The 21,969-nt window shown below is 38.6% G+C and overlaps 1 pseudogene; it reads right to left on the bottom strand.

Annotated features, from left to right (window-relative positions):
- Positions 1-5,578: 5,578 nt before the first annotated feature.
- LOC135630761 (histone acetyltransferase HAC1-like) lies at positions 5,579-18,990 on the bottom strand (annotated as a pseudogene).
- Between the last annotated feature and the right edge of the window lie 2,979 nt (positions 18,991-21,969).

Raw genomic sequence — 21,969 nt, forward strand, 5'->3', positions numbered from 1 at the left:
GAAGACTGAGCTCGGTGATTGCATCACCAGGCAGAGCTCGAAACTTGAGCTCAGGCGGTGCTACCGCTTGACAGAGGAGGTTGCACCGCCCAGTCTCGCTTGGAGACTGAGCCCTGGGCGGTTGCACCGCCTGGCTGGAGCGGTTGCACCTCCCAGTCTCGCTGGGAGACTTAGCCTGGGCGGTGGCACCTCCCTGCCTGGGCGGTTGCACCTCCCACAGCTTCTTGGGTTCGAATGGGTTGAACCATTCGACCCAACTTGAGTTCTTCAGGGGCCCAATTGCCCCAGGATTAAGCTAATGGGATCACCTCCCATTTCTAACTTAATCACCGTGCTAACTACGATTAAATCTAAGACAATTTCTGCAGCTTTGCTTCGGTACGTCAATTGCTTTTTCCGGCGAGTTTCCGGCGAACTTCCGTCGATCATCCGATGAACCCTCGGTGATGCTTCTGCGGACTTCCGGCAAACTCCTGGACTTTGCGACGATCCACTTGGCGAGTTCCGACGAGCTTCGCTTGGCAAGCTTCTGGACTTCTCGGATCTGTTCCCGCAGAACCTCCGACGACCGTCCGTACTTCCGTCGAACTCTCGAACTCCCAACGTGATCATGAACTTGACTCCTGCGAAACTCCTGCTGCTTGTCTTTCTTCCATCATAGTTAATCCTGCACACTCAAAACAAAAACTTCGATCGAGACAATTAATCCTAAGCAATTAACCAAGTTGTCCGGCATGTCATTGGTCCCTCGACGCTTCGTCCGATTCTTCGGCGCATCGTCCTTTCTTGCAGCCTATTGCCCAATCGGCCAGTTGACTCCGCAACTTTGATATCCTTGGCACAATACCCGCTCTTCTTGGCCCGATGCCCGAGTCCACGGCCCGAAGCCTTCTGTCGATACGTCGACCGATCCACCGGCCCGACGTCCAATCTTCTGACATGTTTCTCCGGCACAACATGATTTTCCTACTTTAATTGTCTCATCCTGATCGAAGTATCCTGCGTTACTCAAAACGCAGATTAATTCATAAACATATATCAAGTAGTTTCATCATCAAAATACGAGATTCAACACTTTATACTTTTCATATCGGGCAAACTCTTCTTGAGGTGCTCTTGGCTCAGGCTCTAATATGACCATATCTAGGACATATATAATTTTTTTTACTACGAGAATTATTCTCAAGTTACAGAGCCAATCCACATAGTTTAGACTAGTGAGGTGGTTGGCATCAAGTATACCACATAAAGGGTCTGATGGTGACATGTTTCTAACAAATAGGAGATGTAGCATAAATAAATAACATGCAGATTTTATAGAAAAATAAACAATCAAGATACGAACTTTTATCTTATCGTGCTCCCACTATTTTTCTAACGAGTCACATGACACCCTCAGCACATGAAACGGAAGTCTCCAATAGACTTCTAGTGGGGATCGGGATCTAATTAGTGCCTTAGTCTAACCTCGAGGGACTCGACCAATCACACTAAGCCCAAAAAGATAGGCAACTCTTGCCAATCACAACTGCTTATAATTCTTGTCTTGTTTGGCCTCCGAACTATCATGGTCTTGAGAGACTTGACCAATAATGATGTCTAGTTAAGTCATCACCATCATTACAAGAAGAGAATAATTTGATGATATGCCCTCAAGGGACTCGACCAAGGATACAATGTCCTCAGGTCACCAGTGACATCTCTATATCGTAGGCAAGATCTCGAATCACAATATAGGTGAGCCTCGAGAGACTCAACCAACTTAACCTATATCGGAATTCGATTTCTTCCTATAACGATGGAAGGCCACGTGGATTAATCTAATTACCTCACATTTACCGACTTAATATTATCGAGAGAGGAGATTTTGATTTAGACTCCGAATATGACGTGTCACATACATACATATTTGATATATATCTATATCGCATACATATATATATATATATATATATATATATATATATATATATATATATATATACATACATATATATATACATACATATATATATATACATACATATATATATATACATACATATATATATATACATACATATATATATATATAGTAGGTGTATAAGCAATCACACCAGATGATCATGAACCCCAACCTACTATGATCAGGCCTAAGCTAGTGGACTCAATCGCTTACAACACGATCTATGTGTGCATCGACGCATCTTCATGCCCTATGATTGTCAATTTCATCCTCGTCGATTCCGTCAGCATCTTGGCATATCTCCATGCGTCGCGATCATCTGTCTCGACCTTGTGGGTCCTACTATTGCCTCTATGCTCCCGTTGTACCTCCTCGTGTAATTACAATATAATCATAAGCACGTAGGCTCGACAATAAATGAGAAAAAATAAAGACTCGTAGGCCTCAATAATAATAATAATAATAATAATAATAATAATAATAATAATAATAATAATAATAACGATCATATCACACACATATATCACATCACACGTTCCATGATCATCCATCCACATTATACATCACATCACATGGTCTATGATCATCTATCTACATCATACATCACATGTACATGTCATTTAATTAACTAATATTTTTTTAAAATTCGGGACATATAGAAAATTTTTAGAATTATGAATGGTATTTAGGTATTTAAGTAATTTTTTGAATTCTAAAATTCCAAGGGGTAAAATAATCTTTTGCATAGAAAAACCCTAATTCCTTCTTGGCACTCGTTGGGTTGAGCAGCTCGCCCGCGAGCAATGTGTTTGTAGGCGACATCGCTGTAGTGAGCGATCGCCCCCTTTGCCTAGTGGGCAAGGGCTACTGCGGGCGAGCGCCGCTAGTTGGGGCTCGCCCATAGGCCCAACGTCCATAATAGCACACGACCGCCGCTAAAGGCCGCCCTACCTATGGTCGCTGCCATTGTGGTCGCCACTACATGTGGCCCTACCTATGGGCACCCAACCCGTAGTTGGCACCTACTATAGGTAGGCCGTCGGCAGCAGCCCACCGGCCACCAAACCCTTGCATGTAGATGGCAGCCAAGGCTGCCATCAACGAGGGTAGTAAGGGCAGCAACAATTGCTACCCTTTCTCATTATTGTGTCAAAAATTTTGACATCAAAAGGCTTTCTAAAACGCAACACACGTAGTTCAAAACCAATATTGGCATGAACAATCTTAGCTCTATACTACTATAGAAAAATCTAAGGGTGACATCACATACATAGTAGAAGAATAAAAAATAAAAATTTTAAATTTTTTAAAAAGATATTCATCGTCGTACAAAGATTAGTGCGCAAAAACTAGCGAAACTGAAACCACGTATGAGATAGTTGTGTTACTTAAGGAGATCATATATCCCTAAAATCCTACAGATCTGTGGGAGAGGATAAACGAGGTCAAGTGTCCTCCTCTCTAGCGGTGATCCACACGATAAGGGCTATGAAGATGCTCCTCGAATCGTTGCCCAAATCTCCATACGTGCTGGCTAAGGAGGAGAAGGGGAGAGGAGAATAGGAGGTGACAGCCTAGAAGGCCCAACCTATGGCCCTTTGGTTCTTTTCTATTTATATAGGCCCCCTGTCAACTTAACCCTAATAGAACATACTCTATTGGATACTGGATCTCCATCCAACTAACTAAGCCTCTTAGATTAATGGATCTCTATCCAATAATCTCTTATTGGCTCTTATTGGATCTCTTCCATAGGATCCAATAATTTAGGGGCTTATTGGATATCCAATAAAATATGGGCCCTAGTAGATATCTCATATATGAACCTCTACTCGTCGCATTACCTACCATATATATGTGACCCTCTAGGCCCAATATCGAGCTGGGCATGAGTCATACCTATCAGAACTCCTTCTGGCTTAGTGAATTATTATCTCCATAATAATTCACTCGAGTCATTGACTATGGATGTACTATGCCACTATGCCATAGTCAATAAACGATATCGGGTATGATGCTGTTAGGCCCATATAGTTTCTACTTGAGTCTCGCTCTAGTCAGATTCTCTCGGAGAACTCTTACTTTCTCAATCTAAATGACCCTAGCCAAGGATTTGCCTAAATAAGAACATATGGGATATTTTTCTTATAACACATAAAGTGGATAATCCTTTATTGATACTAAATAACCCTCATAAGGTTGGCTGCCACTCTTGATAATCGGTTGTACTAGATTTGGAACTTCCAGACCTAGAAGTCAAGTATCAAAGAGTGAAGTACTCATATAGGACATCTTTGGTGTCTTAAGTCTAAGGATTAAATACACCACTAGGACGATAAAATCACCATATGACAATGAGGTATCATCAAACATCTAGTATTTCATAAGCGGATCAATCAGTAAACTCATTATCTAATGAGCACCTACACTATATCCCTAGTGTCCCCAAATGAGCAGCTATGAGACTAGCTACCTCCATCATATGGATGACTATACAGTACATAAATCTATCCGGTTATCTTGACGTCCCTCTCAAATAACCTATGATCAAGATTATTTAGGGTATGTGTTTAAAGGCAAATCAGTTTCATTATCATGATCTCATTATGATACGATTCCCATTGCATAGATCCACTACGGCGTAGTGGCCTAGCACGTCTACATTCGATGAGTCGAGTAAATTATTATGGAGATAATAATTCATTGAGTCAGAAGAAATTTTGACAGGTATGACTCACGACCAGCTCGATATTGGGCTTTAAGGGTCATACACATATGGTAGGCATTGCGATGAGTAGAAGTTTGGATATAAGATATCCATCGGAGCCCCTATCTTATTGGATATCCAATAAGCCCCTGAATTATTGGATCCCATGGATGAGATCCAATAAAAGCCCATGAGAAATTATTGGATAGAGATTCACTAATCTAATAGGCTTGGGTAGTTGGATGAAGATCTAATACCCAATAGGGGAGGATCCATTAAGGTTAAGTTGATAAGAAACCTCTATAAATATGAGGAATTCAATGGTTCATAGGCTAGAGCTTTTGCTTACCTCTCTTATTATTCTCCCCCTCTCTACCTCAGAGTAGGCCTGGAGGAGCATCGTCGCAGCCATACTGTGTGGATCACCGCTAGAGCGGAGGGCGCTTGATCTCCTTCACCCTCTCCTAGAGATCTACAAGGAAACAGGGATATACGATCTCCCTAGGTAACACAATCTTTACTATACGTAGTTTTCTATTTTGTGAATTTTTACACATCAATCTTCGCACGACGAACACAACTTTGAGAATTTGAAGATTTTATTCTTTTGTACTTCCTCTGTGCATGTGATATCGCTTCCAAGATTTCTCAACAATCTTGATGTTTCTCTCGAGTAATCTCTAAAAATATTTAAAATATGATTTCGGTTAAACCAGATAGTTGATAACAGAGAGATTTTCTCTGATAAAAGAGAGATATTCTCAACTGCATAACAGATGAGATTTCCTCAACTATACGAGGAAATCTCTCTGCTCAGTTAAAGAAATATCCTCTTTCACTATGTATAAACAGACTTCACATAATACTACTTGAAGTGTGCCTTTTTGCTTTATCCTTATAATTTCATTCTTCATTCTCTCATTCTATCATGGTATCAGAGCGGCGTTCTCCTCTTTGAGTCTTTCAACCTCACCCATCAGCTTCACGTCAGGCCATGGAAGCTGCTGCTGCATCATCATCTTCCCACCTTTCATCGCCACCAGCACCCCGTCACTGACCCTCTGCTCCAGATCTACCAGATCTGCTCTGCTTCCGCATGCTGGTCCATCGACCAGCTCCTAGCCTTCTCCCTCCAACGCCTCCGCCACCGCTGTCCTCGACTCTGGCAACATTATTTTCACTGCTTCCGAGAGGACCTTTTGGGTGCAGGCCTCCCAATAGCCAGCATCCTGCTCTGCCTTCGCAGAGACAAGCAGCCTTCGATAACTTTCCATGCTGCTGCCTCATTGCCAAGATTCCTCACTGCTGATCTATTGCACACAGATCTGCAGTTGTCTTGCATAAAGCTGATCACGCCACTGGCTGCATCACTGCCCAGAGTCCCTCCTATAGAACTGCTGCATAGAAATCTATAGCTTTACACCATCTTGCATAGGTCTTTTCCTTCAACGAAGACCTTATTCTTTCACAGATCTTATTTGCCACCACCTCAGGTGACATTGATCTATACCAATACTTCTTTCTCCCTGATCATATCTTCCATATGTCATCATCATCTACCTCTGATGCTCCCATTACTATTCCCGCAGGGAACCATAGTATCTTCCCACATACAAACCTTATCTCCATAAATGCAGCAACCCTCATCCCCTTCAAATTATCCAATGGTGGTAACTACATATCATGGCGTGCTAAATTCTCTAATATACTATTTGGCTATGATCTTCTAGGCTATGTCGATGGCTCTCTTCGTTGTCCACCGACGATGCTCAACATCCCAGGTGCATCCGATCCAGTACCAAATCCGAATCACAAACTATGGTTACGCCAGGATCGCCTCATCCTTTAAGCAATTCAAGCCTCGGTCGCTGGATCCCTTGCCCCACTCATTTCTTCATGTGACACTGCTGCCGATCGTTCTCGCACTCGCATGCTTAGTCTTCTATCCAGTCTCATGAAGATAAAACAAGAGGGAAGTAATATTGCTGATTATCTACATAACATAAAGGTTATCATCGATAACTTGGCCTTGGTAGGTCATTCCCTTAGTGATGAAGAAGTTACTATTCATATCCTCAATGGCCTTGGAGACGAGTACAAGGAATTGGCAACAGCAATACGGGCACGTGATTCACCAATCACATTCGAAGAACTTTTCGATAAGCTGATTGACTTTGAGATATATCTCAAGCGCGAGGACAAACCGCCAGGACCATCCATCACAGCTCAAGTCACTCAAAAAAGGAGGGGCAATTCATATAACAAGATTGTCAACAAAGGTTTGACCAAGACACCTTCTGAACCTATGAGCTCCAAACCAACTATTCCTCCTCCTCATCCTCAACATTCCAATCACAACAACCAAGGTGGCTTCTTCAATCATTCGCAGTCCTGGCGCCCTCACTACACAAACCAATAAAGAATTGTTTGCCAACTATGTGATAAAGTCGGTCACTCTGCAAAGGTCTGTCGATCTCGACCCAAACTTCCTGCTCAATCACATTGGCCTCAAGCAAATCTCACGACTACTCCAACGACCAGTGATCATAATTGGATTGTGGACTCTAGCGCATCCCACCACATCACCTCAGATCTCCAGAACTTGTCCATCCACAACAACTATGGTAGCACTGAGGACATCATCATCGGTGACGGTAAAGGAATTCCTATTACTCATACGGGTTCTACACTGCTTAATTCACCTACCACAACCTTTACACTCGATGATGTTTTATGTGCACCTTACATTAAACGAAATCTCATTTCTGTTTCTCAATTTTGTAAATAAAATAATACCTCCATTGAATTCTTTCCTAACTCTTTTCTTGTTAAGGATTTGAGCACGAGGGCATCATTGGTCCAAGGCCAGAGTAAAGACAATGTTTATGAATGGCCGTCACTTCCACAAATAAAACAGCCCACTGCTTACTCCTCCGTTGCAGCTTCAATCGATGTGTGGCATCGTCGTCTCGGTCATCCCTCTCTCCCTATCCAAAATAAATTACTTTCTCGTTATTCTCTTCCTACTCTTACAAATAATAGGGTTGTCACTTATTGTGATGCTTGTCTTCATAATAAAAGTCATAGACTTCCTTTCAGTGTTTCCTCTATATCATGTTCTAAACCATTTGAAATTATTTATACTGATGTTTGGGGCCTTGCTCCTATCACTTCTTTTGACAAGTTTAGCTTTTATGTTATTTTTGTTGACTATTTTACTAAATACACATAGCTATATCCTCTTCGTCATAAATCAGAAGTTTCAAAAGTCTTTACCAATTTTAAAAAGCTGGTTGAAAACTTCTTTCAGTCTACAATTAAAACAGTCTACTCTGATGGTGGAGGTGAATTTCAAGCCCTCACATCCTACCTCTCAACTTGTGGCATCCAACACCTTAAATCACCCCCACACACTCCTCAACTAGTTGGCTCTATTGAACGTAAACATCAACATATCGTAGAAACTGGTCTCACACTTCTACATTAAGCCTCCATGCCACCAACTTTTTGGTCTGCCGCCTTTCAAACTGCTGTCTACCTTATTAATCGTTTGCTCACTCCAGTTCTTCAATACCAGTCTCCATTTGAAAAACTATTTTCCAAATCCCCAAACATTCAAAAACTCAGAATATTTGGTTGTTTATGTTATCCGTGGCTACGTCCCTATGCCCCACACAAGTTAGCGCCAAGATCTAAAGCTTGCATCTTCATAGGATATTCTCTTGAGCATAATGTCTTTCGGTGCTACGAACCACAATCTCAAAAAGTCTTTATTTCACGACATATTGTTTTTGTTGAATCTGCCTTTCTATTTCAAAACCATGAATCTCCTACCATTCATACCACTCCGACAAATATTCATTCCTGGAGTATACATTCGATCCCCTCAAACGAACCTCCTCCCACACCATCCAGTCCTATTGTTGAAGATCCACACTCTTTTGTTCTCCCGGTTCAACAAGTCTCAACTCCCCCCATTCCTTCTCCCCTTCCTTCTTCACAAGTCTCCCCTACCACTGAAGTCGTATCCTCAGAAACACAACAACTTTCTTTACCTAGTGCCATCGATGTATCTCAACCTCTCTTGCATCCTGTCGATGCCTCTCCACCACTCTTACCAATAACACAACCTGCAGTTCCTAGCCATCCAATGACAACACGCTCAAAAAGTGGTATCTTTAAACCACGTCAGGTTCTCGACCTCCATACTATCACCAATTCTTCTCTTGAGACCAGTGAACCCACCACAATTACTCAAGCACAAAAATCTTCACATTGGCGTTAAGCTATGTGTGAAGAATATGATGCTCTTCTACATAACTCCACATGGACTCTTGTACCCTCTCATCCTGCACAAAATATCATCGGGTGTAAATGGGTATTCCGAATTAAGCGAAACCCCGACGGGTCCGTTGCTCGATATAAAGCACGATTAGTAGCCAAAGGGTTTCATCAACGACCTAGAGTTGATTTTACAGACACTTTTAGTCCTGTAGTTAAACCCACAATAATTTGGCTTATTCTAAGTTTGGTCATCTCCAAAGGTTGGAACTTACGACAACTAGACGTTAACAATGCCTTTTTATAGGGGACTCTAACTGAAGATGTCTTTATGCAGCAACCCCCTGGCTTTGTTCATCACCAGTATCCGAGACATGTTTGCAAATTACAAAAAGCCATTTATGGTCTCCGTCAAGCTCTCAGAGCTTGGTATACTGAACTTGGATCGTTTCTGATATCAATTGGCTTCATCAACTCCAAGTCCGACACCTCTTTATTCCTCCGACAACATCGTGGCAATACAATATATCTTCTAGTTTATATAGATGATATTATTGTTACAGGCAATGATCCCTTGGAGGTTCAAACATTTTTAAATAAATTGGCTGATCGATTCTCCCTCAAAGACTTAGGACCATTGAGCTACTTTCTGGGAATGGAAGCAACATTTACATCCTCCGGTCTCTTCCTCTCTCAAAGAAAGTATATTCAAGACTTATTATCAAAGACAAATATGAAGGATGCGAAAGTAGTTGCTACTCCTCTCTCTACTGGTGAATCACTCAAATTATGTGATGGTAGCCCTACCACGGACTCAACTCAATATCAGCAAGTACTTGGCTCCTTACAATATTTGGCTCTCACCCGTCCAGATATCTCATTTGCAGTCAATAAATTATCTCAATACATGCACCAACCTTCTGCTATACATTGGTCTGCGGTTAAATGAATTTTGCGATATCTTAAAGGGACCCTTAATCATGGTCTCTTTCTCCGCAAAACCACTCAGCTTCATCTCCATGCCTTTGCTGATGCTGATTGAGCGGGAAACTTTGATGATAGAACCTCCACGTTAGGGTATGTCATCTTTCTTGGGTCTAATCCAATCAGCTGGAGTTCTAAGAAGCAAAAGACAATGGCCCGGTCTACAACTGAAGCTGAATATCGTGCTATTGCTATCACTACTGTTGAACTCAACTGGATCACAAATCTCCTCAAGGAACTCAAAGTTAGCTTTACTCATACTCCCACAATATATTGTGATAATGTTGGAGCTACATACTTATGTATCAAACCAGTGTTCTACTCGCGTATGAAACACATCGCCATCGACTTTCACTTCGTGCGAGATTAAGTTGTCAGACATCAACTTCGTGTCTCTCATGTCCATACAGTTGATCAACTTGCAGACTCACTCACGAAGCCTCTAGCCCGCAAACTATTTTTGTTTCATCGATCCAAGATCGGTATCCTTGATAGGAGCTCGATCTTGCGGGGGCATGATAACAGAGAGATTTTCTCTAATAAAAGAGAGATATTCTCAACTGCATAGCAGATGAGATTTCCTCAACTGCATGAGGAAATCTCTCTGCTCAGTTAAAGAAATATCCTTTTTCACTATGTATAAATAGATTTCACATGATACTACTTGAAGTGTGTCTTTTTGCTTTATTCTTATAATTTGATTTTTCATTCTCTCGTTCTATCAATTGTAACGTACAGTCACTGTTTAAAAGGCTTAGAGAAGCGAGAAGAGCACCTGCAGCGTGGTACATTCCATTCTGATTCTTTACAACCTCGGGCATGAATTCGAAGGAGATACCATATCTTCTTACACAAAACACAACCTCCTGAAGCACGTATTTGGCAATTTATACCATGACGGAAAAGACCTTTAACTTTACCGCAATTGGGATAATCGACAGCGGGAAGCATGCACCCAATAAGATATAGCATTTTCCTAAGCTGCAACGCAAAGAATTGGATGAGGTGCATAACAAGCAAATAATTGGATGTATGCATATCAAAAAAGCAAGCCTAGGACAAGAAAGAGAGGATAATAGAGGTTCTAAGCACCAGTCTGACGGTAAGTGGATAATTGACATATCTGATTATTCCATTTAAAAGAAAAGCTATTATTATTGACATTTGACAATTGTCCTCTACCATAAGAAAAACCTGACAAACAAATCTTTTAGCTTTATAAAATCAATAAATAAACATAAAAGACATATTACAGGGACTAGTGACATCAAATTGGTATTACCAAAGATCAATACACTGGCATTTTACCTAAAACTTCACAGCAAGCAACTTAACCACAAGAAAAGGAATAATATGGATATTGATCCAAACTGCACAGTGCACAACTTACATCATACCTAAACATGCATGCCATATTTGATCAATACCAATTTCACATCTAGTAATGGTGGGTCCTGAGAAATCACCAAGACTAAAATTCAATCAGGAGTAACCTAACATCTCACTTTGACCTCTGACACCTCTAGTGCCCTCACATGATTCCATCTCACATTGCACCCTACTCCATTCCTTCCTCCTATTTTAATTTGTGTCAACCTCCCATCTTAGCTGCTCCCATCATGGCCTCCTCATTTTACGTGCTCTCTCTCTCTCACTCCCAGTTTCCCATCTCGACTGCCTCCCACTGTTTTCTTGCACTTTCCAGTCAACAGATAAACAGTGCCATCGCACATCCAATGGGACCATCATCACACCACACACCAGCTCAAAAATGACACAATGCAAACATGCGCTCTTCCTCTAAACTCTACTTCTCTTTCCCACATGCAGCAGCGCAACAGCCTGCCACTGGTATGATTTAGTTTCATTTTCTGTGGATTGATTGTTCATTTTATTGGTATGTTTTATTGTTCAATTTTGAAACTATACTTTAGTTGTTTTATCATTTTTTTCTTGTTCTTTAATTTCTCAAAGGGAGAGAAACTGTGGAGTGTTTAGAAGTGAGCAATTGTATTTGTTTTCACGAGAATTTGCTATGACATGCCTGTTGCATTCCCAATTCTTCTGTTGCAATCATTGTGTTTGATTGTAGGCTTTTTGTTCATGTATTTGGTTGCTGGATAATTTCCAGACAGTATTATTATAGCACGTTTGTTCTTAGATTGAAAAATTATCATTACACTTTTTATAATCTTTAAAATGGTAGTCTTAGAAATCATTTAAATAACAATGAAGACTATGTTACATCAAACATTTTTTCATTAACAGTAATGTGTAATGCCTTTATCAAAAGAAAAAGATAAGTAAATCAAATAATAGCTACCACATGCAATGCAATGACGGCGATTTTTTATCAAATTATGCAGCAGCATACGTAAATTTGACACTTACCAAAGTTATCAACATTTGGGTAATTGTACAGTTAAATCGAAATAAATTACCCAAGTATAGTGACTTCTTGGTAAAGAATAAATATACCATTATTCACCGATAACGTTAAGACTTTAAAAAGGAGAGTTGAGGTGTATCTTAGAGTATAGACAGACGATGAATGACATTCCAACTCAAGATTGGAAGAGATGGGAAAATTTTCATCAGCAACTTATCTACTGCAGGTGCAAATGAAGATACCTGTAAAACCTGTTGCTATCGTGCTTCTTTGTTTTGTGCATCACGATCAGCCACTGATGCATGATTTGCTAAACTTATGAGGATGATGAATACCAACTTCCTTCTAATAACAAGCATTGCATACATCAAAATCGGGGCAAGTATCGCAACGCCAACCTTGTCCAGTTTCGATGTCATGTTGACAGATGTTACAAAGGCAGGTGCAGTTGGATTATGAAGGTGAAGGTGACATAAGACCATCATTGACGAAAGCTTAGCACGGCACAGAGTGTCATATTGATAATGGTTTCCCTGAGAAAGGCTCAAAAATGTCTGCCTAGCATAAAAAAAAAACTCACTTTCTAGGATGCTATCTTTATCCTTTGTATCTGGAGCCACATCATTTATTTCAATCTGAAAACATTTTCAAGCGGTGTAAGTACTACGGAAACAAGAAAAGCAAACACAAAATCATCAACTACTCAACAGTAATGCACAAAATCACATCACATATGCACAAAATTATCTAGAAACAGTAACTCACTGGATAGAGAACATGCTTCTCGCTACTAGTAATTGGATGCCTTTCTCTTTCCTCGAGTCTTTGTTCTGCTTCATGGCACCTACAACATGATCAACATAGATCAACTACATAATCTAGAAAAAACAATACTCTAAAAGTGAATCAAAATAAATACATATTTCATTAAACAGCATAGGAGTTTTTGTTGGGATAAAGGAGCAAGCAAAAAATAAAATACTACGATGCAAGTAAATGAATCCTTTCGATTCAAGAAAATTAATATAGTATTTAAAAACAAGAGGATTGACAAGAACACTTACAATATACCAAATGCATACACTCTCTATTTCCTTACTTCATAAACTATGGTCCAATTTATAAGACCTAGTTATAACCACCCTATAACTATTAGATCATGATTGAGGTAGTTATTGAAACCACCTTATCACTACTAGATCATGATTGAAATGGTTATTGAAATCATCCTGTAACCACTAAATCATGATAACTATCTAGATAGATAACTATGAATCAAATCTCAAATACTCCCCCTTGATTCATAGTTGCATACACCGATTTACGAGGAAATCAAGGGGGAGTGTTGAGATTTGATTAGTTATAGGGTAGTTATAACTAGGTCTTATAAATAGGATAATAGTTCATAAAGTAAAGAAATAGAAAATGTATGCATTTAGTATCTTGTAAGTGTTCTTGTCAATCCTCCTGTTTTTCAATACTACATCAATTTTCTTGAATTGAAAAGATTCTTTTACTTTTTTCAAGTAACCTGTTCAACCTTACTTCATGTGCTTACAAGGAACCCATTAATTCATTAAATGAATAAGTAATAAATCTTTTAACTCCTCAATTATGGTAACAACATGATAAAATTTCAGAGTTAAACTTCTCAAAACTTTTACAACAATTATATGATCAGGAAGATGTTTACTATAAGATTTTATTTGACTAACAATTTCATTCATTCAAAAAAGAAAATCTTGCACCGATTCATTGCTTTTCATAAACAAAATTTTAAACTCATAACGGAGGGTTTAAAGTTTTATCGTAATCACCCTTGATGAAAAACAATAAATTTAAGTCCTTCTTTCTATTCTCCCTCAGCCTGATTTCGTCATCTGGATTCGTATATCCATTCGTATATTCATTTTCTATTAAGTTCTAAAGATCTTGAGACTTGAATAGAGTCTGATGCAAGTAAAATAATACTTTCGATTCAAGAAAACTGATGTAGTATTTAAAAACAGAAGAATTGACAAGAACACTTACAAGATACTAAACACACACTCTCTATTTCCTTGCTTCATGAACTATGGTCCTATTTATAGGACCTAGGTATAACCATCCTATAACTACTAGATTATGAGGTAGTTATTGAAACCATCTTATAACTACTAGATCATGATTGAGGTGGTTATTGAAATCATCCTGTAATTACTAAATCATGATAGCTATCTAGATAGATAACTATGAATCAAAATAGTTTTTACCCTGAAATGCTAATCTATACTAAAAACACCATGATGGGGACCCTCTCCCAAATTAGAATACATTATCCTGAAATCGACTTGGGTCTAAAAGCCATCTAGGTTGGGCGTTGCCAAGATGGAGCAGTCCCAGATAAATGCTGTAGATGCAACACAAAGTCTGCAGCTACACCTGTTTACTCTAATTTTCACTGGGATAGCTTAGGATAATTTTGGTAAGAGAACAAAAGAAACCAGGACAGACTTCTCTATTTTTAGTGATTTTCAAAGTGGTTTTCTTCATTATTCTAGGAGCACTTGCAGGAAGCCTATTGAATCCCATGTGGTGTCTAGGAGTTCTAACAATATCTATAATGTAGTTTAGGCAAGTTATCTAACTATTAGGAATCACATGTGGAAAAATACATTGGCAGGAACTCATCCTAGTAGAAGAGTCATGCACCTAAGCAAAATCAAAGCAAGATGATTTAGGCAATGTTCAGTAACAGTTGATGAGGACACGATCCCTCTAACATTGCACAGGATGGAAAAGAAACAATCAAGAGACCAGTACAGGATGGAAAAGACACAATCCCTCTAAGATGTGGTGATCATGTTAAGAGACATGATTTAAAGTGGAAATTATATGACTTGAAGAGTACTTCAGAAGAATCAAGAGACCAGCATACAATCATCAACAAGCCACAAGCTTCACTAAATTCAGTGAGATTCTTACACCCTTTGCAGCATCAAAAGAAACAATCAAAGATGATCAGGCAACCACATCAGTATGACAATATCTGTGACACACTTGAATGGCAATATACAACTGGGACCCCCATTACACTGCCTCCCTATTCAGAAGTGCTCCTAGAAGTCTTGGAGGCTCCAAATAAATCGGAAGAAGTTCAAATAGAATCTAACAATGTCAACCAAAAGGATTTGCACTATTTTGTCCTGGTCCAGGAGATATCTGACATTACATAAGATCCACAACTAGCTGTTCAGACTTCAATGACTACGAACACGACCAACGATTAAAAACATTACTTGACCTTATCTCATCACCTCAAGTTCTAGTACAATCTGAGCCAATTCAACCATTTAGATCAATGATTTTGGCTCTATCAAGTGGCTAAACTTGAGGAGAGTAGAAAGAGATTGTTGTTAAGTAAATTCCCACCATACTAGAAGACTTTGAAAGTCCTCTATGGATCTAACGGTGGGAACCAAACAACAACTTGAGCAGATATGGACTCTCTTACAGAGGGATGTACAACTTATGGAGCCTTCTGAATTTGTCAGCAAAAACAGAACATTACAAATTTTTTCAGTTCACATGCGATGTTTTGTGACATATCATCTTAATACAAGATATGAAGATAAAAGGAAAGACGAGGAAGTTCAAGGAAGTTGCCTTGTAGCCTGATATAGGTCCTCCACATTGTGAACAAGATGGGGTATGTAGGAGGCGATCTGTTTCCTTGTAGCCTGATAGGCCCTCCACAAAGTGAACAAGATGGGTATGTCGAAGGGCGAGTTGTTTCCTTGTAGCCTGATAGGCCCACCATATTGTGAACAAGGTGGGTACGTTGGAGGGCGAATGGTTACAATGCAGTCCTCTTATAAATTGGGTCATGTTAAAACAGGCAAAAGTATCCTAAACCTGCCTTGGTCGGGAACTACAAATGCTGGACCAACTTCAACTATGAAAGCTTGGTAATGTATTTTTAATCGAACTTCAACCATGAAGGCTTGAAGATAATTTTGGAATGTTCGAATGAGAATTTTTGAGAACGATGACTACTATCATTAATAAGAGACTAGGACAGTAACTTAAAATAGGATTTTTTTTTTTTTTTAGTGATTTTTAGATTTTTGTTTTTTAGTGACTATAGATGTCAATATAATCTTGTTTCAAGTTTTGGGGTCTAAGAGTCTTAATATGGTTATATAACTTTATAGTGTAAGTTAAGAAAGCTGTTCAGCTATTATGTGTTTTGCTTGGAGAATTTAAGAGGTCTTTTTGGTGGTATAAATACTAGAAAGAAAAGCTTTTACAGAATTTCTGAGTAGACTATCTATATGACTTATTGACATTCCATATGCCATGCTTGGAAGCTTGACTAACAACTTATGCTACTGATTACATTAGTTTATAATAATTAGTTTCTTTATTCTCTTTTTCTCTGTTGTGGGAGCCCTTTGCTCCGCAAACTAGAGAAAATCCAATACGAAATTGCATCTGAGCAAAAATAGTATTACTACAAGTTACGCAAACACACAAAGTCTTCGGTCAAAAACCTAAATGACAGACTATCAGGAAGCTAGCTTTCCACGATCTTGTCTGCGAAAGTCAATGCATTTCCAGTAAAAATGTGTGAAAATTCAGAGTAAACCAGATAGAGGAGACTCCTAGATAAACATGGAAGGAGAAATATTCAGAAATCTCACGTTGTCGATGGTCACATACTTCAAGAGCCAAGATTTCTGAAAACCATTCTTGAAGGTTTGACATGTTTACGAATTTCCATGTACAAGCATTATAATTAAGGTATCAGTTGTATAGAACAAAGTCCATATATTTGGAACAGCATTACCAAGATGAACCAAAATTACTAAAGCGTGTCGGATGAAGTATTTTCATAGATAATTCAGACCACTATGGAAGCCATGATTTCAAGTAAAAATCTTATTTGCAAAATAAATAAATACATAAGATGGCTACAAATAGTAAAGTTTTTAATTTCAAATAATATCGCCCGTACTGAGTAGTACGTACTGGTCCGCTAGCTGACCAGTACACGAATTGATCGTTATCGGGCGATACCGTCGATTTGGGACCAAGAGAAAAGAAAGAAAAGGAAAAAAAATAATAGAGAGAAGATGAGGAGAACTTGGAAATCGACCTTGCTTTCCCTCCTCGTCTGTTGACGACTTCTCATCCACTTAGGAGAAGAGTTCTCGGCATCGCAGGGAGAAGAGAGGCAACGTCACAGTGAAAATATTTTTTTTATCATTTTTTTGTGATAGCCTCGACGACGTCACTCTGCGTGAGGAGAAGAGAGACAACGTCACACTTTTTTTTACTTATATATATATATATATATATATATATATATATATATATATATATATATATATATCACTCGATATAGAATATCGTATCGTACCGAGTGAGTCTTTGAATCTTATGTTTTCAATTTTAACATAGTAAATTGGTTTCAGAAATTTGTTTATATAAGAAAATAATTTCTCTTTAGCTTTTACCTAGTCTTTCCAACTCAACTATAAGCCCAACTCAACTATAAACCAGAATCATTCCTTTTTGGTGAATATCAGGTGGGACCACAATAAATAAAAAAATAAAAAAATAGTTAGGAAACCCCATTCTCTTAACATCTTCTTAACAAAAAGAAAATGTCATTTGGCCATGATTTTCATCAGTAGTAAATAGAAAAAAATGCACAAACAATTCTTCTACGAAAAAACTTACTTATCACAAATTTGGAAATTTTTGCATTGGTTGCAAACCCAATGTGTCCCAGATACTATTAGTATATAGCAATGTGTGCAAGCATGTTGCAAATGGACCATGATAAAATCTTCCTTCATTGGACATATAATTTCACCAAGCTGTATAAGAGAAAAAAATAGTATAAGAACAATTCTGTTAGTTCTTTAGATTTTAATACTAAGTAGTAAATTCCAATACAGAGAATCACAAGCAAGAAAAGTTAGACGTGGCCGCTACAATTAAAAAGTCATTGCTCCATGGTTTTCTAATTAATCAAATTTTTACGTACAAGAAGCATGAAAAGTGAGCATATAACAGATCTGATCGTACATGAAACTCATGATAGAATCAGGTGATATGCAAGGATGATAGAATGGGGTGATATGCAAGTTGATTTCATGAAGAAAATTCATGCCACCTCACTGTCCCAGACAATGGCCTCATTACAAATGCACCATCATTCAGTTCCACTACAAACATCAAAATAAAGAGGGGCAAGCCCATATATAACAGCTATTGAACCCAGGTATCTTGCAATACCCAAGGTATCCTATCTAAAGTCATAAGATAATAGAAACTTTCAATTATCCCATCATCATTTTCATAAAGATACAGAAACCAAACTTTCTCAATAAACTTTAACGTTTCAAGTAGTAGTAAATAAGGAAATGGAAATCTAAAAGGTACAAGAATTTCATGATAAACAAAGGTACGTAAAGCTTCTCCTGTCACTGATTTTGTCACAGGCCTGAAGAATTTGACAGAGTCCAGAGACGAAAGATATACTCTACGCTGGTTAGGGAAAGAACATTCTGAACCAAATTCTTGTACATACATGCCAAAGAGGCACACTTCTACACTTTCAATCTTCTGAAATAACAGTATAGCCTGAAATGAAGTATGTGAGTACAAATCAGCAGGTTGCAATGACACCTGCATATCTTTTGGGTCGTCTCTGATGTATAAAAACTAAACCTAATAATTGACACCAACTTATGACAGACATTTACCTTCGATTTATATGGAAATTCCGTTGGGTAACTTTCTTCTTGAAATATTTCTAAATATTGCTTCTTCACTTCCAGTTTTTTGTCAACAGATGATACAACTCTGACGACAAGTCCTTCTGCCCCCGGCACATGTAAGTAATCACAAATTCATATTATTTTAAAGCAACAATTTAACATATCAAATTAGCAAAATTAAAAAATGCAGATAAAAAGAAAATAAATTCTGAGACTATTGTCACCGTACATATGTGAAAATACTGAAAGACAACAAACAAAGTTCCATCATCGTCAGAATTAAAAAAAATAGAACATCTAAGTCAAACTTGAACATAGTCAAACATCTAAGCAAATTTGCCATAACCATTAAGATTTGGTTGTCAGTTATAACAAAGTGTACGTTGAATCTCATATTTTAATGATAAAATCAATTATAGATTATTTGATTTAGTCTATATATGGAAAAAAGTATACAGGATTAACTACGATAGTAGTAAGATATAAAGTAGGTGTTATGCTGAAGTCAAAATCGAGATCTTGTTGGAAGTTCAAGAGTTCGTCGGAAGTCTGAATGTTCGTCGGAAGTTCTGCTGGAACCAACTGAGAGATCCAAGAACTTGCCAAAGAAGCTCATCGAAACTCGTCAAGAAGATCATTGTAAAGTCCAAGAGCTTGTTGAGAGTCCGTCGGAATTTTACCGAGAGTTCGTCGGAAGATCGCTAGAAGCTCACCAGAAGAGCAATTGACATACCGGAACAAGAATGCTTTGTCAATTGTCTTAATTATTGTAATTAGTCTGTAAATTGAGTTACGATTATGAGGTAATCTCACTAACTTAATTAGGGGCCAATTGGGCCCTTAATAGGGTTGAATTGGGTCGGATTGAACAACCTATTCAACCCCTAAAAATATGGCCGGTGGTGACACCGCCTGGGAGACCCAGTCTCCCAAGTGATCTGGGTGGTGGTACCGTTGGCAATCAATGCTGCCAGCAATGGTACCGCCCATGTCAGGCGGTGGTTCCGCTAGAGTTCAGTCTTCGAACTCTGTCAAGCGGTGGTACCGCCAACATCCCGAAATCCAAGGATTTAAATTTTTTGGCTCCAACTTTTGAAGCCATTAGGGCCTATAAATATGCCACCTTTTTTTATATGAAAGGGTAACAAAGTGCTATTATATATGTAAAAAATTCTAAGTGTTTATGGTGTGAAAAGCTTTGTAAAAATGAGAAGAGTTATTCTCCTCTCTCTCTTAGCCTTATAACCATCCAAGAAAGAGGAGTGAGACTTGTAAGGGTTATCTCCTAAATCAGGCAAAAGGAGAAAGAGTTGTATAAGGTGGTTGGTCTTCGCTTATTGAAGGAAGGCCTTTAATGGATGCCAGTGAACTCGACGGAGGAGGAATCCAAAGTGGATGTAGGTCTCATTGATCGAACCACTCTAAATTCTGGTTTGCTTTTCCTTTTGTGCAATTTATTTTACTGCAAACCTCCTTGAGCTTCTCCTTACATTCTTACGAAAGTTTTAAGCTCAACATCTTTCCGAAACAATTTGAATCGAGACAAACATTATACGAAATCGAAGAATTTTCTACTGCACTAATTCAACACACCCCCCCCCCCCCCTTAATGCCACTCTTGATTCTAACAGTTAGTATCAGAGAAAGGTTCACTATTATTTGGTTTAAAACCCAAGAGAGATGGTATTTGCCAGCAACCAAAAGGGTCATTTAATTACACGTCCGCCCATGTTTAATGGGACGGATTACACATATTAGAAGACTAGAATGAGGATCTTCCTGATTTCAATGGATTTCAAATTATGGAACATTGTAGAAAATGAGTTTCAAAAGTCTTCTCTTCTAATAAATGATTGGAATGAATAGAGAAGAAGACTTTCGCTTTAAATGATAAGGCTATAAATGCCTTGTTTTTGTACTATAGATAAAAACGAGTTCAATTGTGTATCTATTTTGTGAAACTGCTTTTGATATTTGGCACATACTCGAAGTGACTCATGAAGGCACTAGTAGAGTGAATGAGTCAAAAATTAATCTTTTGGTGCACACTTATGAGTTGTTTCAGATGAAACCGAATAAGACCATTGGAGATATGTACACCTAATTTACGGATATCGACAATAGTCTAAAAGAACTTGGTAAAAGTTTCTCAGATTTTGAACTTGCTAATAAAATTTTAAGATCTCTTCTAAAGAGTTGGGACGCTAAAGTCACGACTATTCAAAAGGCCAAAGATTTAAATAATTTTCCTCTCGAAGAACTAATCGGGTCACTAATGACCTATGAGATGATTTGTAATGCTCATGAAGAGCCTGAGAACAACCTTTGAAGAAAAGATTAGGTGTATGCTTTCCTACGCCAATTGGTGGTGAGTATAGGAGAACTTTTGAGAATTACTACAAGTTCCATGGTATCAGGCTTGAGAAAACAGTTCCTAGAACTCCTTAGCAAACCGATATGATAGAAATGATGAACAAAACCATTGAAGAAAGGATTATGTGTATGCTTTCCCATGCCAAGTTACCTAAGTCTTTCAGCCATTTAATTCTACATTGGTTGAGGAGTATGAAAATCAAGGGCTAATGAGTCTCGGGTCTTCCTTACCCTTAGAGATACTTTTTGGAGCTCACATGCTCCGAAAAGGATAAAATCGTGTTGGTACGACCATAGCCCAAAGTGGATAATTCCTTGCAAGCCTATGAGCCACACCAATGGCGCTAGAAGGAGGGCCCGACACCTGCACGTCGACCGAACAAACTTGTTCCCGAGCCATGCACCTTGGCTCATAAGTATGTCAGGTCTCTCTTATCCTCTAAGGCTCCTTTTGGAGCTCATATGCTCCGAAAGGAATAAAACCATGCGGGTATACCCACAACCCAAAGCAGACAATTCC

The sequence above is a fragment of the Musa acuminata genome, chromosome BXJ3-2 (assembly GCF_036884655.1).
Source record: "Musa acuminata AAA Group cultivar baxijiao chromosome BXJ3-2, Cavendish_Baxijiao_AAA, whole genome shotgun sequence".
NCBI lineage: Eukaryota > Viridiplantae > Streptophyta > Magnoliopsida > Zingiberales > Musaceae > Musa > Musa acuminata.